This window comes from Aythya marila (assembly GCF_965140915.1).
Source record: "Aythya marila genome assembly, chromosome: 10".
Taxonomy (NCBI): Eukaryota; Metazoa; Chordata; class Aves; order Anseriformes; family Anatidae; genus Aythya; species Aythya marila.
In genome coordinates this window covers 15,123,218-15,130,972 of record NC_139051.1, presented here as the reverse complement: position 1 = coordinate 15,130,972, position 7,755 = coordinate 15,123,218, and the positions used below count along the sequence as shown (strand labels likewise).

Here is a 7,755-nt window from a genome sequence, read left to right as displayed (position 1 = left end):
ACAGCAAAAGGAGGAGCAGAAATAACATTGGTCCATCACTTGGTGAGGATGGTCAGCTTTTGTAGAGAAGGCAGAGACGTTTAGTGCCTTCTTTGCCGCTGTCTTCTGCACCAATGAGCACCAATGGGCTTCGGGACCCCAGCTGCCCTGAGCTGAAGGACCATGGCTGCCTGTCCTCACCTCGACTGCTGTATGTGGTTTCAGGCACCACAACACAAGAAAGACATAAAACTCTTAGAAAACATCCAAAGGAGGACAGTGAAGATGGTAAAGGATCTAGAGAGCAAAATGCGGGACGAATGATCGAGGTCCCTGGGTTTGCTCAGCCCAGAGCAGAGCAGGCTGAGGGGAGGCCTCACGGCGGCCTGCAGCTCCCTCACGAGGGGAGTGGAGGGGCAGGCGCTGAGCTCTGCTCTCTGGGGACAGCAACAGGACCCGAGGAGATGGCATGGAGCTGGCACAGGGGAGGGTCAGGCTGGGGGTTAGGGAAAGGTTCTGCACCAGGGCTCAGCAGGAGGGAGTCGGGACGTGCACCACGGCTCAGTGCAGGGCATGGGGACGTGCACCACGGCTCGCTGCAGGGGTCGGGGCCATGTCTCCCAGCCCCACTGAGGCAGCCCTGGGGCACGGCAGCGCCCTGCTACTGCCCAGCCCTCTGCAGGCCTGTGGGGCTCTGCCCTTGGCTGGCTGCCGGCTGCCCACCCACACGCTCCCTCACTGCCCTCCTCAGCAGGACCGGGGCAGAAGATACGATGAAATGCTCGTGGCTGAGAGAAGGACAGGCAGATGGCGGGCTGCTCACTGCCATGGGCAAAAGAGACTGGGCTCGGTGAAGAGCGATGGAATTTGTGGCCATGGGAGAACAGCACAGAGAGAACTACAAGCACAAACTGCAAGCTCCTTGCCGCGTAAGCCCACTCCAGGGGCTAGTTTCAAAAAGTTTCATTTTAAGCTGCAAAGCTGCCGTTTTAGGGTGCAATACCTTATCTGACAGGAAACCCCTTTCATTTTTAGTTTCAAAATAATCATTCTAAGAGCTAGAGCCTGAGGTTTTGGGCCCAAAGCATCCTTTTCGTGTCCAAGCCCCCATCTGGAGGGAGCAAAGCATCACTCTTGGATCCAGACAGAGGAGTGAGGACCGTGCTGCCCAACATTTTTAGGCTCCAGCATCACATCTTAGGGCAGAAAGCCTCTTCCTGGAGCTCCAAAGCCTTGTTTGAAAGGATAACCCCTCCTTGTCAGTGGCTTTTTCTTGCTTCCACGTCAATGTCGTGGACCAGGCGGCCACTTCCAAGGAACAGTTCCCCGTGTTTAGGGTCCCCGATGTTATTCTCATTTCGTCTGCCCACTGCAGGGCCCAGGCAGCGTCTCCGGAACCGGGAGCAGGGCCTCTGGGGCGGGGGCTCTGGGGCGGGTCCCGTCCCAACGGACACAACGGACCTGGTTCCGTGCAGCAGCGACGGCTTGGAGTGCTCCCAGGTGCTCCAGGTGCGAAGCAAAGGCACAAAGCGCGGGCACCTTGCCCCAGAAAGCCAGCGCAGGAGCCAGGGCTGAGGAGCAGGTGGGGCAGCGCTGCCAGGGCTGCGCAGCGGGGCCGGCCCCAAGGGGCCTGGGTCGGCAGTGGGGCTGGGGGCAGCCCCGGGCAGGGGGACCTCCCTCCAGGACAGGGGCTGGCGTCTGCAGGCCCCTGGGGACAGGACCCCCGCGGGGCTCTGGGGCCACCCGCGGGCAAGAGGAGGGGGCCTGGGGCCGGTGGCAGCGCTGGCACTTTGTGGCATCCCTCCCTCCCTCCCTCCCCCGCGACAGGAGCAGGAGCCACATTCCCTCCTGAGCGCTCCCGGCAGGATGTCGGGGAGACCCCCCTGCTCCCCGCGAGCGGCCTGGCTGGAGGAGGCTGGGGCCTCCCCGGCCTCCAGGCCCCAGCCGCAGCCCTGTGAGGAGACCGAGGTGCAGCCACTGCAGGCACCCTCTGGCTCCGGCGTGGGCCCTTCTGCCTCGGCCGTGGCGCATCAGGAGCAAGAGGACGCCCTGAGCTTCCTCCGCGCTTGCTGCAGCCGCAGACCCAAGGTACCGCTCGCTCGCTCGCTCGCTTTTGTGCCGCGGCTGCTGGCCTCCTGCGGGCAGCCCCTGCTGGGCTCCCCTGACCCGCTCGCTCGTCTCTCCCCTGCGCGGCTCAGCGAGAGGCGCAGAAGCTGAGGTTTCTGGCCTCCGTCTGCGACGCCTGCCAAGCCGCCGTCGCGGACCCCCGCACGTGGGACGCGCTGTATTTCTGCCAGCTGGAGGTGGCGCAGAGCATCGAGGTGAGGGGACGCCCTGCCCTCTGGCCGGGTGCTGGGCACGGCCCTTCCCGCTGCAGGGGCCAGCGGGGAGCCCCGGGAGCCGTCTGGGACGGGGCAGCCATCCTGGAGGCTGTAGGCCAGCCCCTGGAGCCGCTCGCTGGCCAGGGGACGCTGCCCTGTGCCATCCGTCGCGCTGTGCCCTGCAGGCGCTGCTGCAGGAGGAGCCCAGCGACCGCCTGGACACGGAGGTGCGGCAGAAAGCCATGCTCGCCATCGCCGCCATGAGGTACCTGGGCCAGCGCGGGCTTGGCCGCCACTCCCGGCCAGGGGCCCCGAGTGGGGCACAGGGTGCCGCACAGGGGGCGTTCCTCACCTCTGCCCCCCTCCCCTTGCAGCACAGCACGGCTGCTGCCGCAGGACATGACCGACGGCCTCCTGCACGCCTGCTTCTGCAGGGTCTTCCACCTCCCTGGCCACGAGGACGGGACGGACACGGACACGGACACGTCTCTCTACTCCAGCGTATGCACGGGCCGGGCTCTGGGGCTGCCACTGCTCCGCGTTCGGGCGCCCCGAGCCCTGTCCTCCTCTTTGCAGACCGTGGAAGCCCTGGACAGGCTGCTGCAGGCGCTGGTGAGCAGCGCCGGCGCCCGCGGCCTCCTGGAGCTGCAGAACATCTTGAAGGTGGGGCTGGGCAAAGGCTGGGCTTCAGCAGGACGGGGACACGGCCACCCGCCTGGGGGACACCCTGTCCGGGGGGACAACGGGAAGGAGCAGTGCCCCGTGCTGCGGGCACACCAGCAGCTTTTCTCCCCCCAGCTCCTGCTGCCCTTCACCCAGCAGCAGCCGGAGGCCGTGGAGGAGAGGGCCATGGCGCGGATCGCCAGGCTGGCCGCCTTCCTCACCAGCTGCTCCTTGCCCCAGGTAGGGAGCCCCTGCTGCAGGCAGCCCCGGCGCCCCCGGCCTCGCTCCACGGCCGCGGCTCTCCCCACCTCCAGGCTTGCGCAGAGCCGGGGCTGGGGCTGGGGCCCTGCCGCCCCGCTCAGCCGTGGTCCCGCGCTGCCTCTCTCCCCAGGTCAGCTCCTGCAAAGCAGGAGCCACAGTGCCGAGGCATCATCACCCCGAGAAGCACCGCTTCGCCATGCTGGGGAGGCTGGTGGGGTACCTCCTCCTGTGCTGCACCTGCGAGAACGAGGGAAAAAGCCACGAGGCAGCGGAGGCTGTGCGCCACCTCTGCCTCTTCATCACGCAGCAAAGAAGTGAGAGGAGCCGCGTCGGGCCGGGTCCCTCCACACACGGGCACGCCGGCACAGCCAGGCCAGCACCAGGCCGCCTGGGCCCCTCTCCTCAGCAGGAGAGACCCGAGCGAGCGAGCGAGCCCGGCTGCCTTGCCGCGGGCTGACGAGCCGTTCCCCCTGCCCTGAGCGCGAGAGCCCGGGCCCTCCCTGGCCGCGCTGCCCCCGGCTCTGCTCTGGCATGCCCCCTTCCTGCCAGGGAGGCTTGTGCCCGAGCCCCCGGCTGCCACTGCCAGGTCCCCAGCCCCCCCGCCGACAGACCCTGTGTCCGCTTTTCTCCAGGCACAAGGCTGTGGGACCAGGATGCCGAGCAGCCGCAGGGCTGGCAGAGCTGGCGAGCTCGGCTGTCCTTGCGGCTCTCCGAAGACAGCAACAGCAACAGGATGCTCATGGTGAGAAGCGCCAGCCCCGAGCCCCGAGCCCCGAGCCCCAAGCCCCGGAGGAGAGCCCGGCCCTGCGACGTCAGCAAGAGGACCGGCGCCGTCCCCGACAAAGCCCGGTCCCCACGGGGCCCGCACGCGGCCGCACCCCAGCCGTCGCCCAGCCCCTGCTCCCAGCTCTCCTGGGGCGCTGGGAGCAGCAGGGCTGAGCGGGGCCGTCGCAGCCCTCGGGGTGGCTGACGTGCTGCCCTTCCTCCCACAGATCTTCATGAAGTACCTGCAGCCCTCGGAGCGCCTGGGCGTCTTCCTCGCCGCCGTCGAGAGCATGAGAGCCCCGAGTCCCCACAGCACCGAGCTGGCTGCCCACATGGTGGACGTGCTGGTGGCAGAGACCGACTTCCATTCGGGACAGGTGGGTGCCCGCCAGCACCCCCGGCCACGGCCACGGCTCCAGCCTCCAGAGCTCCTGCCCTGGTGCCGGCCCGGTCTCAGCCGTGTCCCCCCGGCAGGTGCTCCACATCGTGTGGGCCATCTACAGAAGCCTGCCGTCCGTCAGAGCCGCGCTGGCCCTTCAGAGCCTGGACAGGGCCCTGCTGCTGCTGGCCAGCAAGCGCCCCAGGGAGACGGTTGCCAGCCTGCTGCAGTGCTCGCCGACCTGCACCAGGTACGGGGCCCAGCAGGGCTCCTCTCGCACACCCCCAAAGCCGTCAGCCGGGCCGGGGGCCGGGGGCGGCCCTGCTGACAGCCCGGGGGTCCCTCCCGCAGCGTCGCCGTCACCATGTGGAGGGCGACGGTGTCTGAGCCCCCAGGCACAGAGAGGGTGCTGCGGGAGCTGCTCCGCATCCTCATGAACCAGTCTGGCTGCAAGACATCCACCTCCACCGAGGACCACCCGCGCGTCCTGGCCCTGGCCGTGAGTTCCTCGCTTGCCCGTCTGCGTCTGCGTCTCCGTCGGGCAGGGGCAGGGGCAGGGGCAGGGGCAGGGGCCCCGCTCCCCTCCCCTGGCCCCTGCCAGCCTTCTCCGCACCCTGGGGCACCAGCCTGGGGGACTCCGTCCTCCTCTGTCCCTCCCTGCCCACGCCTCCGCCTCCGGGTGCTTCCTGCAGGCAGCAAGGCCCCTCCACGAGATCCTCCTGCTGCCTACCAGCCGGGGGGAGGCCAACGCCATTTTCCCCCAGCTCTTCCTGGCCCTCCTCTTCCAAGTGTCCTTCACCACGGAGCTGACGCTGCAGGAGGTGCAGGTCTTCTGGAAGAAGCACCCGCAGGACCTGCTCACTCCCGTCAGGTGCCACAGCCCCGGCCCCTGCTGCTCAGAGGAGCCCAGGGCTGGGGCTCCCGGCGTGACCCGGGCCCTTCTCTGCCTGCAGGTCCACGGTGCAGGCCCTGAAAGCGCTGCTCCGCAGCGTGGGCCTGGGGAGCCAGGTGCTGGCCATCGAGGCGCAGGGCGGCTGGGCCGCGCTTCTCAGCGCCGAGAGCCACCTCTGGGGCGTGCAGGTGGTGGCCAGGTGAGAGCCCCTCGTCGGCACCATCCCAGCCCTGGAGGTGACAGGGGCTTCTCGGAGGAAGTGCTGCCACAGCACGGGTGCCCGTGGCCGCTGGGGCGGTGCCAAAAGAGAGCGGTGCAAAGCCAGGAGAGCTGGGCCCGCCCGGCTCGGGGCTGACGGCGCCTGCTTGCCGTTCTCCCTGCCAGGGAAATGAAGGAGTTGCCCAGGAGCCTGCGCGCCACCATCATCCACCAGCTGGTCGAGCTGCTCCGCATGGAGGCCTCCTCCTGGGAGACGGTGGCCATGGTCATCCTCAGCGAGGTGAGCAGGGGCAGCGGGAGCAGCGAGCCCACGTGGGCCTCGGGGCCAGGCTTGGCCGTGCCCTGGCATTCCTGCCCTGGCATTCCTGCTGCTGAGCCGGCACTGCGCCCCACGTCCTTTTCAGCTGCTGGAGTGCACAGAGCTCGGCGACGAGCTGGACTGCGTCGTGAGCCTCTTTGCCAGCTACCTGCGGAGCCCGTGCCTGGGCATGCAGAGCCTGGTGCTCAGGGCGATCCTGGGGCTCACCGAGAGGCCGGCCACGGTGAGCGGGGGCAGCCGGCAACGCCACGAGTGCCGCGGCTCGGGCTGGGCTGGCCCCGGGCTCTTGTGGCTCGGCACCTCGCCAGGCAGCGGGGAGGGGAAGGGGCGCTGGGCGGGCTGGGAGAGTGTTGTCGCCCAGGGGGCAGTCATTGCTTTCCCCAAAGGAAGGTGTTTTGTTCACACAGGCGAGGCGAGCGCTCGTCCTGCTGCCGAGCATCACGGAGCAGCTGCAGGGTGCAGACAGCGACACCCGCGCTGTCGCTCTGCCCGTGCTCAGCACCATGCTGCGGCTCCTGGAGGGGAGGACGCTCAGCCTCACGGCTCTGGAGCTGGCCGGCAAGCTCCCAGCCCTCTTTGGCGACGTAAGGCTGCGTCCCCATGGCTGCGTCCCTGGGACAGCCCGCTGTGGGCTCTCCCTGCCCGCTTCCCAGCCCGGGGCACTGCGAGCCCTTGGGCAGGCTCGTTTTGGAGCGCTTCTGGGGGCTCGGGGCCTTTGCCCCCAGCGGGACCGATGTCCCCCTCTCGCCCTCCCCAGGAGTCAAGCACGGTGCGGCTTCTCTCTATTCGCCTCTTCCTCGACACGCTGGGCTTGGTGGAGGGCAGCAAAGAGAAGCTGCAGCAGGTGGCACACAGGAGCCTGCTCCCGCTGTCCTTCCACCTGCACGACCAGGACGAGAGCGTGGCCGAGGTGGGCATTTTCGGGGGAGGGCGATGCCGACTGCCCTGCCCTGCCCTGCCCTGCCCTGGGGGCCCCCGAGCACCAGGGGTGCTGCAGCTGCTGGCAGCGTTAGTCTCCACTGAGGCCCCCTCCCTGCGGAGGGGCTGCGGGGGGGGGAGCAGGGTCTTCTGCCCAGGCTCTGCTGCCATCTCAGCTGTTCTGCAGGCCTCCCGGGAAGCCCTCCTTGGTGTCGCGCGCGTCCTGCGCTGGAGGCAGCTGGCGCACCTGGCCGAGACGCTGCAGAGCTGGGAGATCGGCGAGTGCCTGGTACGCACAGTTCTGCACCCGGGGCCGGGGCCGGGGCCGGGGCCGGGGCCGGGGCCGCCCTGCGCTGAGCCCGCGCCCTTCCCTCTGCAGCTGGCCAGGAGGAGCAGCGCAGCAGAGGAGTACCTGACCCAGAGCCTGCCCTACCTGCAGAGCCCGCAGGAGCCCCTGCGGCGGGAGGCTGTGAGGTTCACTGGTGAGCCGCGAGCCTGGGGTCCCCCGTCCCTGTGCCTTCGTGCTGCGCCCCGGGGAGCAGCCGGGGGCGCTGACAGGCCGTGTGTCCCCAGGGCTCGTGGGGAGGCACCTGCTGGATCAGCGCCAGGACATCTGCCAAGGTGAGCCAGGGAGGGGGATGGCAGGAGCCTGGCCCCTGCTCCCTCCTGGCTGTGCGGAGAGCTGGGGGCAACGTCGGCGGGGGGCCGGGCGCTCTGCGGGTGCAGGGCCGTCACCTCGCCTCTCCTTCTCTGTTCTCTCAGCCCTGCGAGGCTTGGCAAACGACCCCTGCAAGTCGGTCTCGTCGCTGGCGATTCAGACGGGGCTGATCCTGCAAGCACCATGGCCACGCTCGCGCTTCAGCTTTCGGCAGCTGTGCTCCAGGCTGCAGAAGGCGTGGAGGAGGCGACGCTCTTCCCCGGCAGGCAGCTGAGCGTGCTGGAAAGCTCCCGGCATCTCCTCCTGCCTGCGGCGCAGCCCCGCTCCCCGGGCACGTTCCCTCCACTTCTCCGGCCTTCTGCGTGCCGGGGGCACGCCCGA

At 68.9% G+C, this 7,755-nt stretch overlaps 1 long non-coding RNA gene across 1 annotated transcript; it reads left to right on the top strand.

The window, feature by feature from the left end:
• The first annotated feature begins 6,976 nt into the window (after positions 1-6,976).
• Positions 6,977-7,307, top strand: LOC309881628. Its single transcript, XR_014318164.1, has 3 exons — positions 6,977-7,005; positions 7,096-7,198; positions 7,290-7,307. It is a non-coding gene; the product is annotated as an uncharacterized lncRNA (long non-coding RNA).
• Positions 7,308-7,755: the final 448 nt, after the last annotated feature.